At 40.6% G+C, this 25,270-nt stretch overlaps 1 long non-coding RNA gene across 1 annotated transcript in view; it reads right to left on the bottom strand.

Moving 5' to 3' along the window:
* Window positions 1-22,978, bottom strand: part of LOC139437727 (uncharacterized) — a 46,058-nt gene extending 23,080 nt beyond the window's left edge. Inside the window, exon 1 of the long non-coding RNA XR_011647600.1 lies at window positions 22,903-22,978. This is a non-coding gene — a long non-coding RNA (uncharacterized lncRNA). The remainder of the gene's footprint in view (window positions 1-22,902) is intronic.
* Between the last annotated feature and the right edge of the window lie 2,292 nt (window positions 22,979-25,270).

Raw genomic sequence — 25,270 nt, 5'->3', positions numbered from 1 at the left:
AGTTGTGATGTTAGGCAAGGGAAAGACTGGGGTGTCATTGAAACTAGTTGATATTTGAAAATATGGAAACAGATTCTGAAGAGAGAGTGCATTGAATGAGATCCATAAAAAATAAAAATGATACATGGCTCTTCACCAAATTTTAAAACTACAGATCTGAAAAAAAGAAACTATAAAGGCAAACTACAGACAGGGAATAATATTTGCAAACTTAACTATGACAAAGAAAGAACACATACCTAGACTATCTGAAACTGATATCTACAATATTGGGAGTGGATGTGGCTCAAGCACTTAAATGCCTGCTTCCCACAAAAGGTTGTGGGTTCAGATCCAAGTACTTCTAAAATAAACTAAAACAAAAAAGCAAACAAAAAAATTTCAGGAGAGTCCATGTGGCTTGGTGGTAGAGGACTGGCTTCCCACTAATGAGGTCCTGGGTTCAACCCCTGGGCCTAATACCAAAAAAACCCACAAAAAAACATACAAGATATCTAGAATAAATCAAAAGAATTTCCAAAATTCTCAAATTCAACCATGAAAAAATCCTGGGAAGCAGCTGTGGCTCAATCACTTGGGCTCCCGTCTATCATATGGGAGGCCCTGGATTCACATCCCAGGGCCTCCTTGTGAAGGCAGGCTTGCCCACAGGCTGCAGATCACTGCCTGGCCCACAGGCACTGCAGAGAGCCAACTCAGCCAGGTCACCCAATAAAGGAGGGAGACAAGCAAAAAAAAAAAACAAAGAAGAATGTGCAGAGAATGGACACAGCAAGCAAGCCAACAAGGGGGGAGGGGAAATTATTTTTTAAAAAATCTGATTAGAATATGGGCACTATGTATGTGCAAACATTTCACTGTAGTAGATGAATGGATGGGGAATAAGTACAGAAAGAGATGCTGGATATAATTAGCCATTAGGGAAATGCAAACTATACCATCATTATTTGTAACTACACACTATTAAAACAACTAAAACATAAGGTGACAATACCAAATGCTGGTGAGGATGCAGAAAAACTGAATCACTCATACATTGCATAAGGGAACGTAAAATGGTACAGTCATTCTGAAAACTAGTTAGCAATTTCTTATAAAACTAAACACAAACTTATCATATGGCCCAACAAGTGCACTCCTGCACATTAATCACATAGAAATGAAAACATATGCCCAAACTAAAGCCTTAGTTTGTTGTTTGAAATGATCTAATCAAACTGATAAATCTCTAGTGAGGCTAACGAAACATAAAATAGAGAAGATAAAAATTACCAATACCAGGAATGGAAGAGGGGCCATCACTACTGCTTCCACAGACATTAAAAGGATAATCAAACAAGACTATGAACATCCTTATGTCCAATAATTTGATAACTTAGATGTAATGACTAAAAAGTTCTTGAGAGATGCAAATTATCAAAACACACAAGAATAGATCATCAGACTAGCCCTATAGGCATTAAAATTTGAATCAATAATTAATAACATTCCAAAAAACAAAGGACCTGGTTCAGAGAGTTCAATAGCAAATTGTACCAAACGTTTAAGGAAAAATGAAACCAATTCCCCACAATCTCTTTCAGAAACAATGCAAAGGGAACATTTCCTAACTCATGAGATGAGACCAACATTACCCCAATGGCAAAACCAGAAAAAGATATTAAAAGAATGGAAAACCACATACCAATATTTCTCATGAACATAAAAAAAAATTTTGTCCCATTGCCTGGGATTGTCCAGCTGACTAGGGGTCTCCTAGAAGGAAAATTCACATAACAGGACATATTTCAAATGCCTATAATGATCCCTTCCCAGAATCTTATTATTGTGTATTTTGTAGGAAAAACACTTTAATAAAAATCAAATGTTGAAAAAAGCTACACAATGGAAGGTAAGCCTCCCTCTCATCCAGCCCCTGTTCCCTCAGTCCTACCTCCGCCTAGACACCCACTTACCAATTTCACACACCTCCTTGCTGGATAGACCATCTGGACACAAGTATATATATGCCTGTGTCTCATTGTACACCCTATGTCTTACAAGTTTTTTAACTTAAGTTATTCAGTTGTTAAGTCAACTTTCTTAAAGAAATGTCCACAATAGACCTAATAGCCTGACCATGTAACATAAAGTCATATCAGGATACTCTTAGTGAGAGGGGGTAACATGAAAAGGCAGGACAATGGATATAAACCAGGACTGCCCTCAACAAGGGGGAGCACACAGTCATCCTGGAGCTCATCCATCTGTTTAACAGCTTTGTGGAAATCCAGTTCATGGACTTACTTTAATTGACAAATCAGTGATCTGGAGTCCCCCAGGTCCACCCAGACCATTGCACCACCTCCTGCTTCAGCAGCAGGAGGTCCAGTATTAAAGGATGAGACTCAGCACAGGTCTGCACCCTCCCCAGTGCACAGGAGTAATACCTCCCACAAATGCCCCAGGGTACAGAGCTCAAGGCAACATAGCACCTGAGGAGCCACAGCGATCACCAAAAGCCAGGCTGAAGGAGACTGGACACCACCTGCCAACGCCTGCAGCCTGGAGCTGAGCATCATGGGAGGGAGGGATGGGGCAGCTTCCAGCACTGCCCATGTGCAGGCCCCACCCAGACCACAGGGCACCCCCCCAAGGCCTCCAGACAGGGGATAGCCCCACCCACTTCCTGCTTCAGGCACCCAGGGTTCAGCTAGTGGATCATCTGAACCATTTCTCAACTTTTGACTCTTTTTCTTTAATCTTTAACATTCTCCATTTAATTTTTCAGCCCTTTCAGCTTTTCACTTTTTCTATCTACTTAAGCATTATTATGTCACCCTATTTCTTAGAGATTATACTTCAATTTTGAGTTGTATTTCCATTTTTCTTATTTCTTCTCATTCACTTTTTGAGTTTTTTAATTTATGATATCTTATCATGTATTATTTCATTTTCTTAATGCCTGTTCTCTACTTTTCAGAAAGTATATTTCAGTAGATAATATAGATCACAAGGGGCTTTCATTCATTCATTGTGGATTACTCTGCACCTACTCCTTTTCTCCCTATATTACTTTGATACTTGAAAATAATGTTTTTTCTCTTGGTTTTCATAATATTAAAAAAATTTTATAGACAGAAGTGAGACTGAAAAGAGCTTTCTAACAAGACAGCTCTGTTTCTCTTTCTACTTGCTTTATGAAATATTTTAAAGTATGAAAGCTTTCTTCCTGATATTTTCAGACTTTATACTTCCACCACTCTTCCAAGAAGGGTCTTCACTCAGTTCATTGCCTCTACCGCACCTTTTCTTGTCTATTTTCTTTCTCCATCTGACTACTGAATGTTCCTTTTACATCTACTCCTCTCTTGAGAAAATTACCACATTGCCAAAATCTAGCCATTCTCTATATGTCTGTAGATTTTCAAAATCAATGATCTATAAAAGTCTACATATATTCAAAAGCAATATGTATGTTATTTCAATAAGTTATACTATATTTCATTTCTGAATTATCTTGTTTTTGTATATTTAATGTATTGTATTCCTACAATCATTAGATTTTAGTTTCTTATACTTTATGACTACAGTTATTTCCTATTTAGTTTTAAATCAATCTATTTTCATATACATTTGGTGTTAGCAATCATGGTTCATATTCAGCAAATTTTGAAAATTTTTTATTGCTTTAGATTCATAATCAAATAGGTTCAGCATCATTTATATCTGGACTACAATATTACCACCATATGGCTTGATACCTATCATCAGACACACACATGGTTCTCAAGGATTCTCACTAACACTTGTTCTTACTCCAGTTAAAATACTATTTTATAAATAACCTGTAGAAAGAAAAAATCATTTAATAGGGTTTATTGAATTTTTAAAGTTTAAGAACACATCAAAATATTTCAGGCATAGTCTATCATGATCTTATTATTAAACCTTGAACATATGGACATTACCAAGAATTAAGTTCTTCAAAACCACAAAAACATAGGTATCCTACAAATAACTCACATTCCAGGATTTCAGAAATGCATTCACAGGATGCCTATAATCTGGGGGCTTTCTGCTGCTCACTGTGTGGATGGTCATTTGTGGAAGTCATTCTATCTTGCATTTAAAAAACCCACAGCTAACATTACACTCAATAGTGAAATACTGAAGATCTTTCCCAAGAGTTCATGAACAAGATAAGTTAACACACTTTCATCACTGCTTTTCAACACTGTACTAGAAGTTCTAGCCAGAACAATTGGGTAAGAAAAAGAAATAAAATCATTCATATTGGAATGGAAGAAGGAAAGCTATCCCTATAGATGACATACTCCTTTAAATACATAATTCTAAAGAAGCCACAACAATACTAATGCAACAATAAAGGCATTAAGCAAACTTGAACAGGAGATAAATGCACAAGTCAGTTTCATTTATACAGCACAGCAAAAAAAAAAAGTCCAATTAGCTGCTAACAAATAAAATAGCTAAAATGAATTTAATGAAAGGATAAAACACATGAACACTAAACTGAATGAAACTAAAGAAGACCTAAACATATGGCAACACATCCATTGTTGAACGATGATAAGACTGTATTGTTCTAATATCAATACTACCCACAGGGAACTACAGATTCAATATAATAGTTATAAAAATCCCAGCAGCCATTTTTGTTTGCAAAAATGGAAAAACCAATTCTCCAATTTAAATGGCTTCAATAAGTGTCTTTAATAGAGAAAACAATCACCTTTCTCCCTTGTGAGACTGGGACAGACTAATTTATATAACATGAGGAGGGCTTTCATTGAGATCTGGTTGACTTGGGTAGGAATATGTGGGATTCTCTGAGGGATATTGGGGTTCGCAGAAATTTGAGTTGTAATTCTCCCTGTTAATGGAGGGCAATATTTTCCTGTAAATCTCATGGGGACTCAGAGGCCAGGATGCAGAATATCTCTGAGCACAGAGCTGTTTCTCCATTGATGGATTTTCATTCAGGCTGGGTGCAGTTTTTGGTTCTCAGAACGAAGCAGAGGTCTCTGAAAACACAATAATTGACCAAGTCCCCTCCTCTTTATACCCTAAATCACAAGATCTGCAGTGAGTTAAGCATGAGCAAGGGTATGAAAATTCATTCAACATCACTAGTGACCAGTAAAATTAATAAGAAAACTAGGTCTCACTGCTACATCTTTTGGAGTGCACATGATCTGGGAGAGGAAGGACTGAAATAGGAAGGTGCACACTCCAGGCTGCTGAGGGAGTTGTTTAGATCTTTAGTCAGGGAAACACCTGTTGTTGACCACCTCTAGAGAAGTTCTCATATCATTCTACTTTTCAACTCTCGAATTTCTATTTCCACTAAATTTATACTTTCTAGCCCTTTATTAATATTCTCTACTTGGGAGACATCATTCTCATGTTTTCCTTTCACTCATTGAGCACATTAAAAATTTGTAGATACACTAATCTGGAAAATGGTGTCGATGGAAGTGGGCACTGCTCAGCTCTTTTGAAAAAAAATGGCAGAGAGGGGGCAGGGGCCTAATTTGAGTGAGCTGTTTTGGGAATCCAAGGAGCAGGAGGCTGCAGGCATCATTCAGGAGGGAGCTGGACAAAGAAATAAAGAGCCCAAGGGAAAACCATGAGGCAAGCCCTGCCATCAAGGCAAACAGCCTCCATGGATCCCCTGGCTTTCAAAAGGCCAGCTGAGGGGGAGGGAACATTCCCTGGAGGAAGGGGGTCTGGTGCAGGGTGGGGAATGGTTTCCCTTCTGTGGATTTGGAAACCTCAGCCCCCTTTGAATCTCAGGGAGGACACCAGACAGTGCTGGGGTGGCCCTGGGGAGAGCAGAGAGGGAATCTGCTCAGGCAGGCTGTCACACCCAGCCACCCTGGGAGACAGGAACTTGATCAAGGAGGGGCAGGGACAGGTACCCAACAAGCCCAGCCCCTGAAAACTGTTAGAAAGTCCAACTCTTAAAGGAAACAGAGCCAGGAAGAAACAAACAAGCTTTCAAAAGCCTGTTTAGCTCACAGAGCTGCTGCAGCACAAGAGGGAAGCCCCTGCCTTGCATGTAGGTGCCTGGTTGGAGACCTGGTACCTCCTGAGTGAAGGGATCCAGAGAGAGCAGGCACACCATGAGCACCTCATGATAGGGACATAGGCTGAGATTCTATTGTTTTTTTAAGGGTTTCTTGGATTTTTCTTTTTCCTTTATTTTACTTGGTAAAACTGGATGCATCACGTGTGGAAGGCAGGCTGTAGGTGACTGACTGATGAACACCAGCAGCCTATGAGGTCTCTGGGGGCCTAAAAGGGGAGGCTGCTCTTCCAGAGTGGCTTCTTTGTTACTCTTTTGTTTTATTTGTTCTTTTCCCTTTCTTTGTTCCTTTTTTTTAAACTTATTTTTCCAATCTATTTTATTTCTCTTCCTTTTGTTTTTCTGCCTTCTGACTTCTGTTGCTTTTCTTTCATTCTACCAGTTCTTCTTTGTTCTTCATTTTTTCATTTTCTCTTTTTCCTTTTTCTTTCCTTCTACGTTCTTCTGATGTGCTTGGCATTTTAATTCATTCTATTTTTTTTCTATTTTCATTCTTGTATAATTTTTTCTATTCCAACACTTTTTATTCTTATTCCTTTGTATTCTTTTATGGTTTTTTACTTATATTCATTAGTTTCCTAGCTCTTACACAGTTCCTCTTTACCTTTTTTGCATTATTATTACTATTATTCTTCTTCTCTCTTTCCTTTCCTATGGGTCTAGCATTTTTTTTAAGGGAACAGAGACAACTGGGAGGATATTCTAGAGGACCAAACATCAAAAAACAACTTCTTTAAATTTAAAGATTTATTTTTATTTCTCTCCTCTTCCTTCCCCCCCCCCCATTGTCTGCTCTGTGTCCATTCTCTGTGTGTTCTTCTGTGTCCGCTTCTATCCTTATCAGCAGCATTGGGAATCTGTGTTTCTTTTTTGTTGCATCATCTTGTTATGTCAGCTCTCCATGTGTGTGGTGCCATTCTTGGGCAGATTGTGCTTTCCTTCAAGCTGGGCAATTCTACCTACAGGGCACACTCCCTGCACATGGGGCTCCCCTACTTGGGAGACACCCCTGCATGACACAACACTCCCTGCATGCATCAGCACTGTGCATGGGCCAGATGCACACGGGGCAAGGAGGCCCAGGGTTTGAACCACCGACCTCCCATGTGATAGGAGGATGCTCTATTCATTGGACCAAGCCTGCTTCCACCAAAAAAACAAACTTGAGGACTGCCAGGAAAAGTGATGAAGAAGGTAGGTAGAGACTGACATGCCTACAAAAAAAAGCACCCAGAAGGCAGGTACCTATCTAAAGGAGGGGCCCTGGATAAAATAATAGGAAGGTGCTCTGAGTCATCTGGAAGGTACAAGAAAGATAAAGAAGAAAACCAGGAGTTGCTCACCCCTGTGGCTGGAAATCACACATGTACCCCACAATCCCTGCAAGGAGCCACATGGCCCCTGGCTTGCTACTGCCAAGGGACTGGGACAGGGTGTTCCCTGGGAGGAAGAGGGGTCTGGCAGATACTGGACAGTGGTTTCTTTGTGGTTAGTTTGGCCAGCTCAGGCCCCTTTGAATCTTGGAAGAGACCCAGACCTGCCTGGGAGAGGGGAGGTGGGATCCCCTCAAGCAGGCTGTCACACTCAGATGCCCTCCTGAGGAGAAAAAGCCATTAGACTAGAGAGGGGCTGGGCACAACCACCTAATCAGCAGAACTCTAGCAGGTACAGAAGTCTACAAACACCTGGAGAAGGTGGCACCTAGCTCTCTAAAGACCCATTAATCTAAGGAGACAATTTAGCTCAGTGGAAGGAGTCCTGTCTTGCATATATGAGGCCCCTGGTCTAAGGTGACCCAACTGGTTATCAGGCATCAGCTTGTAGTTTATGACAAGGAACGTACAGGCACTCTTTTTGATTTAGGTGCTCTTGGACCTGTTATTTCTTGCTTTAAAAAAAGGCCCCCTTTTTTATTTTAACTTTTTAAATTTTAATCACTAAGCCTGGGTACATCACCTGCCTGCAGAAGATAGGCTGCAGGGTGAATGATGGACACCAGCAGCCTGAGAAGCTCCTTAGGGGCCTAAAGAGAAGGCTTGTTGCTGTTGCTGCTGCTGTTTCATTTCTTCTGCGGAGTTTCCCCTCTATTTGTCCCCCCAATTTTATACTTTTAATGATTTTTTTCTACCTACATAATTTTCTTTCCTTCATTTATCTATCTTCTGTTTTCTGTTCTTTTTCATGCACCTTGCTTATTTTGCTTGGTCTTCAGTTTTTAAAAATTTTTATTTCTTTTTCTCACTCTGTTTTTCTGTTTTCTTTCCTTATTTTTTTTACATTTTTCTTTTCTTTTCACCTCTCTACTCATCATTCCAGGTTTTTAATTCATTATTTTTCTCTATTTTTCTCACTTCATTTTTTTTATTCCACTTTTTAAACCTTATTCCATTGTCCTTCTTAAGATTTTTTACTCATGTGGAGTATTTATTTTCCTAGGTCTTGTATAACTCTTATAAAGTCTACCTTTTATTATTATTATTGTTATTATTATTCTTTTCCTCTTCTTATCTCTTTCCTTTCCTCTGGTCATATTTTTTTCAAGACAACACGGACAAGGAAATACAATAAGAGAAAGGAAGAGTCAAAGTTAAAAACTACAACACACAAAAATAAAATAAAACACTAGAGCAGAAAGAGAAGCTAACCAACTGAATAAACCCATCAAGATAAACAGATGCTTAGACACCAACAAAAAATTATGACCCATACTAAGAAACAGGAAGACATGGCCCAGTCTAATGAACAAATTGAAAAAAAGGAGGAAATACAGAACATGGAACTAATCGAAGATGTCCAAATATCATGAGTCAACTTAATGAAGTGAAGGAAGAGATTGAGGATATTAAAAAGACACAGGGGGAAGTGGATTTGGCTTAATGGATAGAGTGTCTGCCTACCACATAGGAGGTCCAAATTTCAAACCCAGGGCCTCCTGACCCATGGGATGAGCTGGCCCACGTGCAGTGCTGATGTGCACAATGAGTGCTATGCCATGCAGGGATGTCCCCTGTGTAGAGGAGCCCCATGTGCAAGGAGTGTGCCCGTTAAGGAGAATTGTCCAGCATGAAAAAGTATAGCATGCCCAGGGCATCGCCACACACACAGAGAGGTGATGTGGCAAGATGATGCAACAAAAAGACACAGATTGCCCATGCCACTGACAAGAATACAAGCAGACACAGGAAAACACACAGCAAATGGACACAGAGAAGAGACAACTGGGGGGAGGGGAGGAAGGGGAGAAAAATAAATCTTAAAAAAAGACACTGGGAGAACATACTGAAGAAACTGAAAATATACATACATAAAAGGATAATGGATATGATGGTGATTAATGGCACAGTGCAGGAAATCAAAAATACACTGAAAGCACAAAACATATGAACAGACAGAGGAAAGAAGCAGTGATGAGGAAGGCAGTACATCTGAAATCAGATAGCAAAACAGAGGGATAAAAAGATAGAAAAAATCCAGCAGGGACTTAAGGATTTGAATCGCAGAAACATATGCACTATAGGCATGCCAGAGGGAAAAGAGAAGGAAAAAAGAGGACAGAAGCAGTGCTGGAGGAAATGATGGCTGAAAACTTCCCAACCCTACTGAGGGAGAGGGATGTACATGTCCAAGAAGTACAAAACAACCCAAAAAGTATAAATCCGAACAGCTCTACCCTAGACATATACTTGTCAAATTGTCCAATGCTCATGACAAAGAGAGAATACTGAAAGTAGCAAAAGAGATCCATCACATACAAGGGAAGTGCAAAAAGACTAAGTGCTGATTTCCCATCTGAAACCATACAGACAAGAAGGCAGTGGTATGACAGAATTAAGGTGCTAAAAGAAAAAACTTCCTGCCAAAAAATCTCTATCCAGCAAATATGGCATTCAAAAAATGAAGGAAACTGAAATGTATTAACAGATGAAGAGAAATTAACAGCATTGTCAATAAGAAACCTGCCATTCAAGAAATACTAAAGGGAGGGAAGTGGACTTGGCCCAGTGGATAGGGAGCTCATCTACCACATGGGAGGTCTGCGATTCAAACCCCAGGCCTCCTTGACCCATGTGGAGCTGGCCCACATGCAGTGCTGATGTGCACAAGGAGTGCTGTGCCACACTGGAGTGCCCCCCACGTAGGGGAGCCCTAGGTGCAAGTAGTGTGCCCCGTAAGGAGAGCCACCCAGTGCAAAAGAGTGTGCAGCCTGCCCAGGAATGGCACCACACACACGGAGAGCTGACACAACAAGATGACGCAGCAAAAAGAAACACAGATTCCCATGCTGTTGACAACAGCAGAAGTGGACAAAGAAGAACACGCAGCAAATGGACACAGAGAGCAGACAACGGGGTGGTTGGGGGGAAAGGGTAGAGAAATAAAATAAAAAATAAATCTTTGAAAAAAAACTAAAGGGAGTTCTTTAGGATAAAATGGAAAAAAGAAGAGAGGTGGAGGAGGGTATAAGAATAAAAAGATAAGAAGAGAAATAAAAACTTATGGCATATATAAGTCTAAAAAATATGGCTAATATAAGCAACTCCCTGACAGTAATAACATTGAATGTTAAAGGTTTAAAGTCTTCAGTCAAGACACATAGATTGGTGGAATGGATAAGTAAATATGAACCATCCATATGCTGCCTACAATAAACTCATCAAGGACCCAGGGATGCAAGGAGATAGTAAGTAAATGGATGGAAAACAATTTTACATGCAAACAATAATCAGAAGAGGGTGACAGTAGCTATACAAAAACCATACAAAATACACTTTGCATGCAAAACTGTTATAAGAGACAAAAAAAAATGACACTATATATTAAAAAAGAAATCTATCAAGAAGAAAGAACAATCATAAACATTTATGCACTGAACCAGGGAACCTCAAAATACATGAGACAAACAAGGGAAATAAGTAAGTGGGGAAATATATGCCCCTACAATTACTCTGGGGAACTTTAATACGCCATTATCACCATTAGGCAGAACATCTCAATGAGAATCAATAAAGAAGCAAAGACCCTAAATAATACATTAGAGGATCTAGACCTAATTGACATACACATAACATTATACTCAAATACTGTGCGATATACAATCTTTCTAAGAGCACATGGATCATTCTCCAGGATAGACCACATGCTAGGCCACAGAAGCTCTCAATGAATTCAGAAAGATTTAAATTATACAAAGTAACTTATCTGACCACAATGACACTTGAAGCTGGAAATCAGCAAGGGGCACAGAAGCAGATTAGGCACAAAGACATGGAAGTTAAACAATACACTCTTAGACAATCAGTGGATCGAAGAGAAAATTGTAAAGAAATCAGTAGCTACCTTGAAATGAATGAAATAACACAACATAGCATAATCTATGGGATGCAGCAAAAATTGTACTGAGAGGAAAGCTCATACCCATAAATGCTGATATTAAAAAGAAGTGCTAAAATCAAACACCTAACTGCACACCTGGAGGAACTAGAAAAAGAACAAGCTAACCCCAAAGGAATTACAATGGAGAACATAACAAAGATTAATGCAGAACTAAATGAAATTGAAAATAAGAAAGGATTACAAAAAATAAAACCAAAACCTGGTTCTTAGAGATCAATAAAATTGACAAACCCTTAGCTACACTAACAAAGAAAACAAAAGAAGATGCAAATACATAAAATAAGAAATGAGGAAAGGGAAATCACCACTGACCCCACAGAAACAAAGTGTATCATAAGAGGATACTTTGAAAAATTATATGCAAAAAGAATAATTTAGAGGAAATGAGCAAATTCCTAGAAACACACAAGTAGCCTACACTGGTGAAAGAAGAAAAATGAACTCAACAGACCAATCACAGGTAAAGGATAGAATCAGTCATCAAAAACCTCCAAACTAAGAAGAGCCCAGGACCTGACAGTTTCACATGTGAATTCTACCAAACATTCCAGAAAGAACTAACACCAATCCTGCTTAAACTCTGTGAAAAAATAGAAGGAACATCACCTACCTTAGTCTAGGATGCCAACATTACCCTAATACCAAACCCAAACAAAGATGCTACAAGAAAGGAAAATTACACACCAATCTCTCTAATGAACCTGGATGCTAAAATCTTCAACAAAGTACTTGCTAATCATATTCAACAGCACATCAAGCAAATTACATACCAAGACTAAATGGCTTTCATCCTGGGTATACAAGGAACATTAAACATAAGAAAATCAATCAATAAAATACACCACATAAAGATATCAAAGAAAAAAAACACATGATCATCTCTACAGATGTAGGAAAAGCATTGGACAAAACACACCCTTTCCTGATTAAAACACTCCAAAAGATAGGAATAGAAGGAAACTTCCTCAACATAATATAAGCTATACAGGAAAAACCCACAGCTAAATCATAGATAATGGTGAAATCCTAAAAGCTTTCCATCTAAGATTGGACACAAGAGAAGGATGCCCACTGTCACTGCTCTTATTTAACATTGTGTTACAAGTACTTGCATGAGCACTGAGGCCAGAAAAAGATGTAAAAGGCATCAAAATTGGAAAGGAAGAAGTAAAAGTTTTTAACTATTTACAGACGACATGATCCTATACATAGAAAGCCCTCAGAAGCAAAGCTTCTAGAAATTATGAGTTCAGTAAAGTCAAAGGTTATAAGAGCAATAGGAAAAAATCAGTTGCATTCCTCTACACCAATAACAAGCAATCTGATGAGGAAATCAAGAAAAAAATACCACTTACAATAGAAACTAAAAAATCAAATACCCAGGAATAATTTAACTAAAGAAGTAAATGACATATGCAGACAACTACAAAGAACTGACTAAAGGAAATCAAAGAAGACTTAAATAAATGGAAGAATATTCCCTGCTCATGGATAAGAAGACTAAATATCATTGAGATGTCTATCCTACCCAAACTAATCTACAGATTTATATGCAATCCCAATAAAAACCAACACAGCATTTTTTAATGAATCAGAAATACTTACTATGTAATTTATTTGGAAGGGCAACAGTCCCTGCATATTCAAAGACATATTGTCAAAGTACAATGAAATTCGAGGAATCACACTACTTGACTTTAAAGCATACTACAAAGCTACAGTGGTCAAAACTGCATGGTACTGGCAAAAGAACAGACTTAATAACTAATGGAACTGAACTGAGAGTTCTGATATAGATCATGGCATATACAGTCATTTGATCCTCAGTAAAGCCACCAAGCCCACTCAACTGGGAGCGAATGGCCTCTTCAACAAATGGTGCTTCAATCTGGATATGAATATCCAAAAGAATATCTATCTCACACCTTATACAAAAACTAAAGATGGATCAAAGATCTAATTATAAGAGCCAAGACCATAAAGACCTTGGAAGGTAAGTAGGGAAGCTTCTATAAGACCTTGTAATAGGAAATGTCTTCATGAACTTCAAACCCAAAGCATGAGAAGCAAAAGAAAAAAATAGATAAATGGGGCCTCCTCAAAATTAAAACCATTTGCACCTGAAAGGAGTTTGTGATAAAAGTGAAAAGACAGCCTCAACAACGGTAGAAAGTATTTGGTAACCAAATATCTGATAGGAGCCTAATATCCAGCATATGTAAAGAAATCCTGTACCTAAAAATAAAAGGACAAACAACCAACTTAAAAAATGGACAAGTGATTTGAACAGACATTTCTCCAAAGAAGAAATACAAAAGGCTAAAAAGCATATGAAAAGATGCTCAACATTGCTAGCTATTAGGGAAATGCAAATCAAAACTACAATGAGATACTATCTTATTTCCATTAGACTGGTGCACATTAAAAAAATCAGAGGACTAAGGTGTTGGAGAGGATGTGGAGTAATGGACACCCTCATCTACTGCTGGTGGGAATGTAGAATGGCCCAGCCATTGTGGGTGACAGTTTGGGATTTCCTCAAAAAACTAACTGTAGTTCTGCCATATGATCCATCAATTCCACTGCTGGGTATATACTCAGAAGAACTGAAAACGAGGACAAGAACCGATTATGCTTCTGTCAGCCTTCATGTTACTCAAATGTGGCCAGTCTCGAAGCCAAACTCAGCATGTAAATGCAATGCCTTCCCCCCAGCGTGGGACATGACACCCGGGGATGAGCCTCCCTGGCAACGAGGGACCACTATCAACTACCAACTGATGATGCAACTGGAAAATGACCTTATACGGAAGGTTCAATGCGGATCAGCAGAATATCCATGTCTACATAAAATACCATGACTTTAAAATGCTGTTTGACCTAAAGTAAGGGGGAAATGGAAAGGAGAAATGAGTTTATATGGCTACGAGTTTCTAAAAAAGAGTCTGGAGGCTGGCAGAAGGTTTGCTCTCATGCACAACTGAGCAGAGTCAAAGAGACAGATAAAGCAGATACAACCCCCAGATATTGGTTCCTTTGAGGGCTAAAGAGACCCATGGGAGTTATGGTCATGGCCGATGGGGTTAACTACCAGGGCAGATGGCCCCTCTTTGGAAATGGTGTTTATGTGTGATGAATCTGGACTCAGATGGGATCTCCCTTCATAAGACTTTCATGCTAATGTGCTGGAGGTGCAGTTAATGTTGGGGTTTAAGATATATTTAGGGGATTTGAATCTCTGGACTGACAATGTGATAGCCAGATCCTGAGCCTCAACAGACTCCAGCACCTACAATCTGATTTATTGGACTTACCATACTCAGCTAAGATGGAGGTGAAGAAGGACAACCACCACACCATGGAGCCTAGAGTGATTACAACTGAAAATGGGAGGATTGCATCCAGCATCCAGGTGGAATCTGAGCCTCCTCTTGACATAAAGGTGCAATGGACACAACCAATCCAGTGTCCACATAGAAGAGGTGGCATTGGATTGGGAAAAGTGGACATAATGGACAAAGGGTATGGGGAAAGGCAGGAAGAGATGAGAGGTGGAGGCGTCTTCGGGACATGGAGCTGCCCTGGATGGTGCTTCAGAGGTAATCACCGGACATTGTAAATCCTCACAGGGCCTACATGATGGAATAGAGGAGAGTATGGGCCATGATGTGAACCAATGTATATGAGGTGCAGAGGTGCCCAAAGATGTACTTACCAAATCCAATGGATGTGTCATGATGATGGGAACGAGTGTTGTTGGGGGGGGGGGGGAGAGAGGGGGGTGGGGGGGTGGGGTTGAATGGGACCTCACATATATATTTTTAATGTAATATTATTACAAAGTCAATAAAAAATAAAAAAATTATAAAAAAAAAAACAAAAAACAAAAAACAAAAAAAAAAAAAAAAAAAAAAAAAAAAGAACCGATTATGCACAACAGTGTTCACAGCAGCATTATTCACTATTGCCAAAACTGGAATCAACATAAATGCCCATTAAGAGATGAATGGATAATCAAAATATAGTCTATACATACAATGGAATATTATTCAACTGTAAGAAGGAATACAGTACAACACATGGGATAACATGAATGAATCTGAAGGGCCTTATGTTGAGTGAAGCAAGCCAGGCATTGAAAGACAAATATTACATGACCTCTTTGACAAGAATTAAGCTAAGTGAGCCAACTCAGGGAGCTAGAGTCTAGAAGATAGGTTTACAGGAAATAGAAAGGGAGAAGAAGGTTGTGACCCAATGCCCATAGGGGTGAAATCTATAAGGTGTGAGTACTTGTGCAGTGAAGGGATATGACAGGGGTGTAGGTATACTATTGGGTTGGGTGGTGCAAGCTTAACAGGGAGTTAAGGTATGGAGGATGGTTTGGTTGGTCCATGGAAATGGAGGAAGGGTTGCGGAAGGTAATAGGTGAACACTGGGGATTGGCAGGTATGTGGTTGAAACTACGATGCTGAGAAAATTGTTTTGGCAATATGACAAGGAAGGGCTACTGGTTTAGGGTGTTGGATGGGGGTACATTTGGGACAGGGCATACCTGGGGCAGTCTTCTAGAGAAGGTGCAAGTGATGATGTTGGCATAATGTGTTGGATCAGTGGAGGTAGAACCACATAATGAGTGGAAAGGAGTTGAACTCCCATACAGGGGAGTCTTGATATGTTCTCAAACACAGGGGAGGGAGTCTCTGGAGAGTATGGGTGGTTCCTAATAAGGGACGACAGATTACTATGTCAAGCCATCAGCATTGTTGCAAGAATAATGAATGTTGTCCTTCAAGGAGTGAAGCCTGGTGGTCACAGTGGGTTCTGAGGGGAGGGTGAGGGAGGAAAGGGATCAATGGAAGAGTAGGTATTTAGGGGGCAAAGGAAGTGTTAAATTTCATCAGAAATGTATAAAAGTATCTGGTCTAAAATGTAAACCATAATAGAAACCACTGACCATAGTTTGCAGCTATGTTTTAATATTTGTACATCAGTTCTAACAAATGTACCATCCATGTGTAAAAAAGGTTCTTAACAAGGAAAGGGGAAAAAGGGGAGGATGTTGGGTATATATGGGAGTCCCGTATATTCTATATGTGACTTTACTGTGACCTAAGACTTCTTTGAAGACAAAATGAAAAAGGTAAAATACTGGGGAAGTAATGGAAGACATATTACATAGAGGAAAACATATTACAGTGATGAAAGGCAAAACTTAAACAATTTTTTAAGTATTTTTCATTTTTTAAATACCCTTTTTAACCTTATTTTAGTATTAGTTTTCTTAAATTATGTATTTTATTTATGTTTAAACCTTTTTTTATGACTTCATTTCCCTATTAAGTGAATTTGAAAATATTCTTGGCTTAATTTTTGAAGAAGTTTTAGATCACAGAAGGGTTACAATTATGGTAGGGGAGGATCATTGGTGTGGGGTGTCTGTGATGGGGGATATATGGGAGGAAGTTCACCTGGGGATATATACAAGGTATATAAATATGTTCAAATGTTCATGGGGCATTGCCACAGTGGGTAGAGATTCACACAATAACTGAAAGAATACTGAAGTCCTATCCTTGGGAGCTCTGCCCCATTCTCTAATGCTACAGCAACAATCCCCCAAGGAGCAATGACTAGTGAAAAAGGATGATCCATTGATAAACCCTTGAGATTGATGACTATGCTTATGTGCTTTTTGCTCTTAAATTTGCAACTTAGCCTAGTGATGTAGGATACCTAAGAGTTACTTCCTGAGAGCCTTCATGTTACTCAAATGTGGCCTCTCCCTAAGCCAAACTCAGCATATAAATGCATTACCTTCTCCCCCAATGTGGGACATGACTCCCAGGAATGAGACTCCCTGACACTGAGGGATTACTATCAAGCACCAGCTGATGATGCAACTGGAAAAGGACATTGAACTAAATGGGGAAAATGTAAAGATACATGAGTCGATATGGCTAAGAGACTTCAAAGTAAGCCAAGAGGCCATCAGAGAGTTACACTGATAAAAATATCCACAGGATCTCATAGACTGCCAAAGCAGATGCTACCACGAATAGTGGGACACCTGAGAGATCCAGAGACACCCAGCTCATAAGGTCAGGGCAGATAGCTCCAGAGATTGAGGCCTGGCCATTGGATTCTCCTTTGGAGTTTGTGCTCCTGAGTGTGACAGAGTTGGACTCAAATGTGACTTCTCTACACATGTCTCTTCTATCTCTTTTATTTGAACCTATAGTTGATGCTGGAATTGGTAGGTGTACATCCATAAGACTTGAATCTCTGGACAGTTTGTGTGTCAACTGGGCCCTGAGCCTCAGTGGAGGTGTAATGGATAATAAACACATGAGCCATCCATATGCTGCTTACAAGAGACCCACCTTTGACTCATGGATACAAACCAGCTATAAGTAAAAGGTTGGAAAAAGATACTCCATGCAAATAGTAACCAAAAAAGAGCAGGGACAGCTATACTCTTATTGGACAAAACAGACTTGAAGTGAAAAAAAGTTACAAGTCAGAGAAGGCTATTATATATTAATAAAAAGGACAACCCACCAGGAAGATATATTTATGCACCTAACAAGGGTGCCCCAAAATACATAAGACAAACGCTGTCAAAACTGAAGGGAGAAACAGGCATCTCAACAATAATCACTGGAGGCTGTAATACACCACTCACATTGTGAGACAGAACAACTGGACAGAAGATCAACAAGGAAACAGAGAACTTAAAGAATAATAAATGAGTTAGACCTAAAAGACACAAAGAATGCTGTATCCAAACGCAGCAGGTTATACATTCTTCTCACATGCCCATGGATCCTTCACCAGGATACACCACATGTAGGGCACACTGCAGGTCTCAATACATATGAAAAGACTGAAGTTATACAAAGCACCTTCTTAGATCATAATGGAATGAAATTGGAAATCAAGAATAGACAGGAAAGGGAAACGGACTTTGGCCCAGTGGTTAGGGCGTCCGTCTACCACATGGGAGGTCCGCGGTTCAAACCCCGGGCCTCCTTGACCCGTGTGGAGCTGGCCATGCGCAGTGCTGATGCGCGCAAGGAGTGCCGTGCCACGCAAGGGTGTCCCCCGCGTGGGGGAGCCCCACGCGCAAGGAGTGTGCCCGTGAGGAAAAGCCGCCCAGCATGAAAAGAAAGAGCAGCCTGCCCAGGAATGGCACCGCCCACACTTCCCGTGCCGCTGACGACAACAGAAGCAGACAAAGAAACAAGATGCAGCAAATAGACACCAAGAACAGACAACCAGGGGAGGGGGGGGAATTAAATAAATAAATAAATCTTTAAAAAAAAAAAAGACAGGAAAAAGGTAACTTTGCAACTGTGTGGAGTCTAAACAACACACTCTTAAATGATCAGTGGATCAAAGAAGAAATTGCAAGTGAAATCAGTAAATGTATTGAGACAAATGAAAATGAGAACACAAATTACCAAAACTTAAGGGGTACAGCAAAGCCAGTCTTGAGAGGGAAATTTATAACCCTAAAAGCCTATATTTAAAAAGTAGAAAGAGCTAAACTCAAAGACTTAACTGAACACCTAGACAAATTGGAAAAAGAACAGCAAACCAATCCTCAAAGCAAGCAGAAGGAAAGAAATAATAAAGATTAGAGCAGAAATAAATGAAATTGAGAACAACAAAAAGAAAATTGAGAAAATCAAAACCAAAAGCTGGTTCTTTGAGAAGATCTGTAAAACTGACAAATCGCTAGCAAGATTAGCAAAGGAGAAAAACAGGCAAATAAATACAATCAGAAATGAAAGGAGGGAAGTAATGACTGACCCCACAGAAATAAAAAGAATCAAAAGACGATATTATGAGAAACTGTATGCCAACAATGACAACCTAGAAATGGGTAAATTCCTAGAAAGGCACAACCAACCTACACTGACACTACAAGAAATACAAGAATTAACAAACCAACCACAATTAAAGAGACTGGATCCATCATCAAACACCTCCCAACAAGGAAAATCTCAGGACCAGATGACTTCAGAGATGAATTCTACGAAGCATTTCAAAAAGAATTAACAACAATCCTGTTTAAACTCTTCCAACATGATGAAGAGGAGGGAAAATTACCCCACTCTTTTTATGAAGCCAACATCACCATAACACCAAAGCCAGATAAAGACACTACAAGGAAAGAAAAGTACAGACGCATCTCTTCGATGAACACAGAGATGCAAAAATTCTCAACAAAATATTGACAAATTGAATCCAGCAGCATTATCGAAGACTTAACACATCACGACCAAGGGGGATTTGTTCCTGGTATGCAACACTAGCTCAACATAAAAAAAACTATCAACATAATACACCACATTAAAAAAATTGAAGGGAAAAAACACATGATGATCACAATACACACAGAAAAGGTATTTGACAGAATCCAGCATTCTTTCTTAGTAAAAAACACTTCAAAAGGTATGAATAAAAGGAAAATGCCACAATACGATAAAAGGCATATGTGAAAAACCCACAGCCAACATGGTACTCAGTGGGGAAATGTTGAAAGCTTTCCATCTAAGATCAGGAACAAGACAAGGATGCCCACTATCACCATTGCTATTCAACATGGTACTACAAGTTCTAGCTAGAGCAATTAGAGAAGAAAAATAAATAAATAAAGGCATCCAAATAGGAAGAGGGGACATAAAACTTGCACTATTTGCAGATGACATGATCCTATATTTAGAAAATTCTGAAATGTCTATAACAAAGCTACATGAGCTAATAAATGAGTTCAGCAAAGTGGCAGAATACAAGATCCACATGCAGAAATCAGTGTTCTTGTACAGTAGTACTGCACAATCTGAGGAGAAATCGGGGGAAGATTCCATTTATAATAGCAACAAAAAGACTCAATATGTAGGGATCAACTTAGTCAAAGAAGTACAGGACCTATACGCAGAAAACTACAAAACAGTGGTAAAAGAAATGTAAAATGACCTAAACAAATGGAATGACACTCCGTGTTCACATACTCGAAGACTAAATACCGTGAAGATGTCAATCCAACCTAAACTGATTTATAGACTCACATGTAATACCAATCAAAATTCCAACGGCCTACTTGACAGAAATAGAAAAGGCAATTACCACATTCATTTGGAAGGGAAAATGCACCCAAGTAACCAAAAGCATTCTAAAAAAGAGCAACATGGGAGGAATTTCACTGCCAGACCCTGAAACATATTACAAAGCTACAGTGGTCAAAACAGCATGGCACTGGCATAAAGAGAGACTCTTCGATCAGTATAATAGAATTGAGAGTCCAGAAATAAACCCTTACCTCCATGGTCAACTAGTGTTTCAGACACCTATCAAGTCCATGTTAATGGGGAAAAAGTCCCTTCAATAAATGATGCTGGGAGATCTGGATATCTATAACCAAAAGAATGGAATGGAACCCCTATCTTACATCCTATACAAGAATCAACTCAAAATGAATCAGAGACCTAAATATAAAAGTGAGGACCATAAAACTGCTTGAAGAAAATGTAGGGAAACATCTTAAAGACCTTGTGCTACATGGTGATTTTTTGGACCTTACACCCAAAGCACATGAAAAAAAAGAAAAAATAGATAAATGGGACCTCCTCAGAATTAAACATGTGTGCACCTCACAGGACTTTGTCAAATGGGTGAAAAAGCAGCTGCCTCAGTGGGAGGAAATGCTTGGAAATCACATGGCCAATAAGGGTTTAATATCCATGATATGTAAAAAGATGTTACAACTCAATAATAATAATAAAAAAAAAGACTGAATTTAAAAATGGGCAAAAGACATGAATAGACATTTGTCCAAAGAAGAAATACAAATGGCAAGAAAACACACGAAAAAATGTTCAATATGAGTAATGATTAGGGAAATATAAATCATAACTAAGAGATATCATTTCACACCTATCAGAATGGCCACTATTAAAAAGTCAGAGAACTACAAATGTTGGAGAGGATGTGGAGAGATAGGAACTCTTACTCACAATTGGTGGGAGTGCAAATGGTACAGCCACTGTGGAGGATTGTTGGGCAGTTCCTAAAGAAGTTGAATATAGATTTGCCAGTGACCCAGCACTATCACTATTGGGTCTACACCTAGAAATGAAAGCAGTGAAACAAATACACATCTGCACACCTATGTTCATAGCAGTGCTAGTCATGATGTCAAAAGCTGGAAACAACCCAGATGTCCATCAACTAACAAATGGATAAACAAACAGTGCTTTATTCCCACGATGGAATATTATGTAGCTCTTAAGAAGAAATGGTCAAATGGATTTGGCCCAACAGATAGGGTGTCCGCCTACTTCATGGGAGGTCCAAGGTTCAAACCCAGGGCCTCCTGATGCATGTGATGAGCTGGCCCACGCACAGTGCTGATTTTTGCAAGAAGTGCCATGCCATGCAGGGGTGACCCCCGCATAGGGGAACCCCATGCGCAAGGAGTGCACCCCATAAGGAGAGCCACCCAGTGTGAAAAAAGCACAGCCTGCCCAGGAATGGCACCACACACACGGAGAGCCCACACAGCAAGATGACGCAACAAAACAAGACACAGATTCCGGGTGTCGCTGACAAAAATATAAGCACACACAAGAAGAACATACAGTGAATGGACACAGAGAGCAGACAACTGGTGTTGGGGTGGGGAAGGGGGAAGAAATAAATAAAAAATAAATCTTTAAAAAAGAAGAAGAAATGAAGTAAAAAAACACTTGACAATGTCAATGAACCTGGAGAACAATTATATTGAGTGAAGCAAGCCAAACACAAAAGAACAATACCATAAATACAGCATTACTGTGAACTAAATATATTGTATAACATATTGTATGATTCCATTTATATAAAATGTAAATATAAGTCAATTTATAAGGGGAAAAAAAGTATTTCTGGAAGAATAGCCAAAAATGGGAGCTGTGAACCGTAGGGGAAGCACAGATGGAGAAGTGACGGATTTACTTCTTTTATTATTGAAATTTAAAAATGCTCTAATAAGATTGAGGTGATGAATGCACAACTATGTGATGGTGCCAAACACCACTGATTGTGCCGTGAACTGTATGCTTTGTTTGTTGATATGTATCAATAAAAATGATTTGTTTAAAAAAATGACAAACAGCACTTAAAAATGGGAAACTATGTAAATAACACTTTCACCAGAGAAGAAACATTCTTTTCATCACTAGGGAAACACAAATTAAAATCTGCTATGACTTATATAGACATAGTAAAATGGCTAAAATCAAGAAAGATAACACCAACTGTTAAAAAAGATGTGGAAAACCTGGAGCCCTTATTATATTTCCAGTGAGAATGCCAAACGGTGCTGCCACTTTGGGAAACATTTTCTCAGTTTCTTAAAAATATAAACTTACATCAGTGTTCCTAGTTCCACTCTGAGGTATCTATCCAAGACAACTTGCTGTACCATGATTCCCACAGCAAGTTCATGGACACCAAAACTGGAAAAAAATACAAATATCTATCAACCAGAGCTTGGATAAGAGAAGGTGGTACACTAGGTAATTTCATTCAACTAATTCTCACAGAATAAACAAGTTGTCCGCGTCTGGAAAAATGCTAAGACTGAAGCAGGCCCCGAGGCCCTCGCCCACGCAGCCCCCCACCCCCCTGGGCCCCAAACCGCAGAGAGAGCGCAGGACCGGCGGGGGCGCCGCGCACAACCGTCCAGCGAGCAGGAGCTTCGGCGGCCGCGCGGGCGGGGCGCTCCCGCTGCGCAGGGCGGGGACGCCGCTCGCCCGCTTTTCCGCGCTGCCGGCGGCCCCCGCAGCCCCGCGCCCGCCCCGCCACAGGCCCGCGGGCGCTCCCCGCCGCCCGCCCCGCGCCGTCAGGTGGGGCCCGCACACGTACCGCCTAGAGCCGCGCGCAGGCGGCGGTTGAGGAGGGGCCGCGCGCCCCGCCTGAGGGTTCCGCGCCCGGCGCTCGCTGCCCGCCCGCCCGCGGGCCAGACACGCCCCTCCCCGCACACGGGGTCCCCCGCATATGGGGAAGGCCCACACACGGGGACCGCCGTTCGGCGCCTCAGCCTGGCCCTGAGCACCAGGTCAGGCCAGAAACGAACACCGGAGACTCCGAAAGGTGCCGCCGCCGCGCCGCGTGCTGGGCGGGGCTTCAGGGGGCGGGGCCTCAGGGGCGGGGCTGAGCAGCCAGGGGCGGGGCTGAGCGGTGGGGAAAGCGGCTGCGCGGCCGGCAGCGGGGCTGAGCGCCCGGCCACGCCCTTGCCAGGAGCCCCGCCCCCGCCACGGCCCGAGGCGGACCCGCGCGTACTTGGGGCGCCTGCGCGCTCCCGTCCCACGCGGCTTCGGGGACCCCTACCTGCGTCCTCCGGGCGGAGCGTCTCCCCACCTCCGAGACCCCACCTGCGCCTGGCGACCACGCGGCGCCCCCCTGGCCAGGAGTGGGGACGCCTCCTGGGAAGAGCTGCCGGCGCCCCCTGTTGTGAGTTAAACGTTCTTCTAGGTCATAGAAGACTGAAGCTCAGGGTGCAGCGCAATGAAGGGCAGCAGGAGGTGTGCTCCTGGGGTGAGCCGGGAGTTTCATTGTAAGCAGATGGTTACCGACTCCTTTACAACAGGTCATGATTCCAGGACCCAAGATAATAAAAATAGTTAAAATGGGCAGAATTGTTGTAGTTTCTCAAGATACACAGGAATTTTAAAGCAGAAAATCTTAAAGGGAAATTAAAATCTATGAAATGCTATGGTTATAAGTGAATCAACACTTGGAATATTTTAGAGCAATACTTGGGAGAAACTGTCAATAATTCATCTTTTAGGACTTGTGTAATCACCCCAAACACGTTATTCCTGTAATGTCAAAAAACTATCATATAAATGGAAACTTTTAAAAAAAGTTTTATATAATTGCCTTTTTTAAAGCTACCTTGATGACAAAAAATGTTACATTAAAAAATATGAGGTTCCTGCACCCCCCACCCCCACCATACTATGCAAATAAAGAGAGACAGAACGATGATTAATGGTTGGCAGGGTTTGAGGGGCGTGGGGAAGGTGGAGTAACTCTTTTTCGGTCCATTCCTTCGGAGTGGATAAAAATGTTCTGAAATTAGATAAATTTGATGCACAGCATAATGAATTACTAAATGCCACAGAATGTACTGTTAAAATTGTTAATTTTATGTCACTTACACCTAACAAAAAAATATATAGCTAATGTGAAGTGGAGGAAAAAGAAACTCTCATAATCATAATGCTCTTTGGTGCTTGAAAGGAACACTTTCTACTGTATATCTCACTTGCATAGTTCTGTGTTGTCACCTGCTGAAGGTAGGGTTCCATGCCATCCAAAAGGACAAGGTGTGCCTACATTGGAAAGGAGTCACAAAAATCCCGACTGGTTCCTGTTCAAGGAATAGGTTTCTCTAGTTCTAAAAATGGCTAAAAGCTAGGGTGTTAAGTTAAACCAGTATTATCAACACAGACATACTCAAGAGTGAATTAGGAGGAAAATGGATTTTTGCAATTGAGCAAGTCTCTTGCTCATCTTCATTACTAGAACAAATTAAATCATTTTTTTTCCCTGCTCTAGTACAGAACCTGGTCAGAGGGTTTTTCTCCTAGCTCCCTTAAGCTTCCCCTCTTCTATTAGTGCCTTTGCAGGGTCCTCCCTAACCACATGAACCTCCCCTGCCATTCTTTATGTCCCATTTCTCCCCTCCTCCCTCCAGTTCCTCCTCCCCCTCCTCCTCTTCCTCCTCCTTCT

Source organism: Dasypus novemcinctus, chromosome 27 (assembly GCF_030445035.2).
Source record: "Dasypus novemcinctus isolate mDasNov1 chromosome 27, mDasNov1.1.hap2, whole genome shotgun sequence".
NCBI classification, from domain to species: Eukaryota; Metazoa; Chordata; class Mammalia; order Cingulata; family Dasypodidae; genus Dasypus; species Dasypus novemcinctus.
The sequence above is the reverse complement of the archived record's forward strand: the minus strand, read 5'-3'. Positions and strand labels throughout refer to the sequence as shown.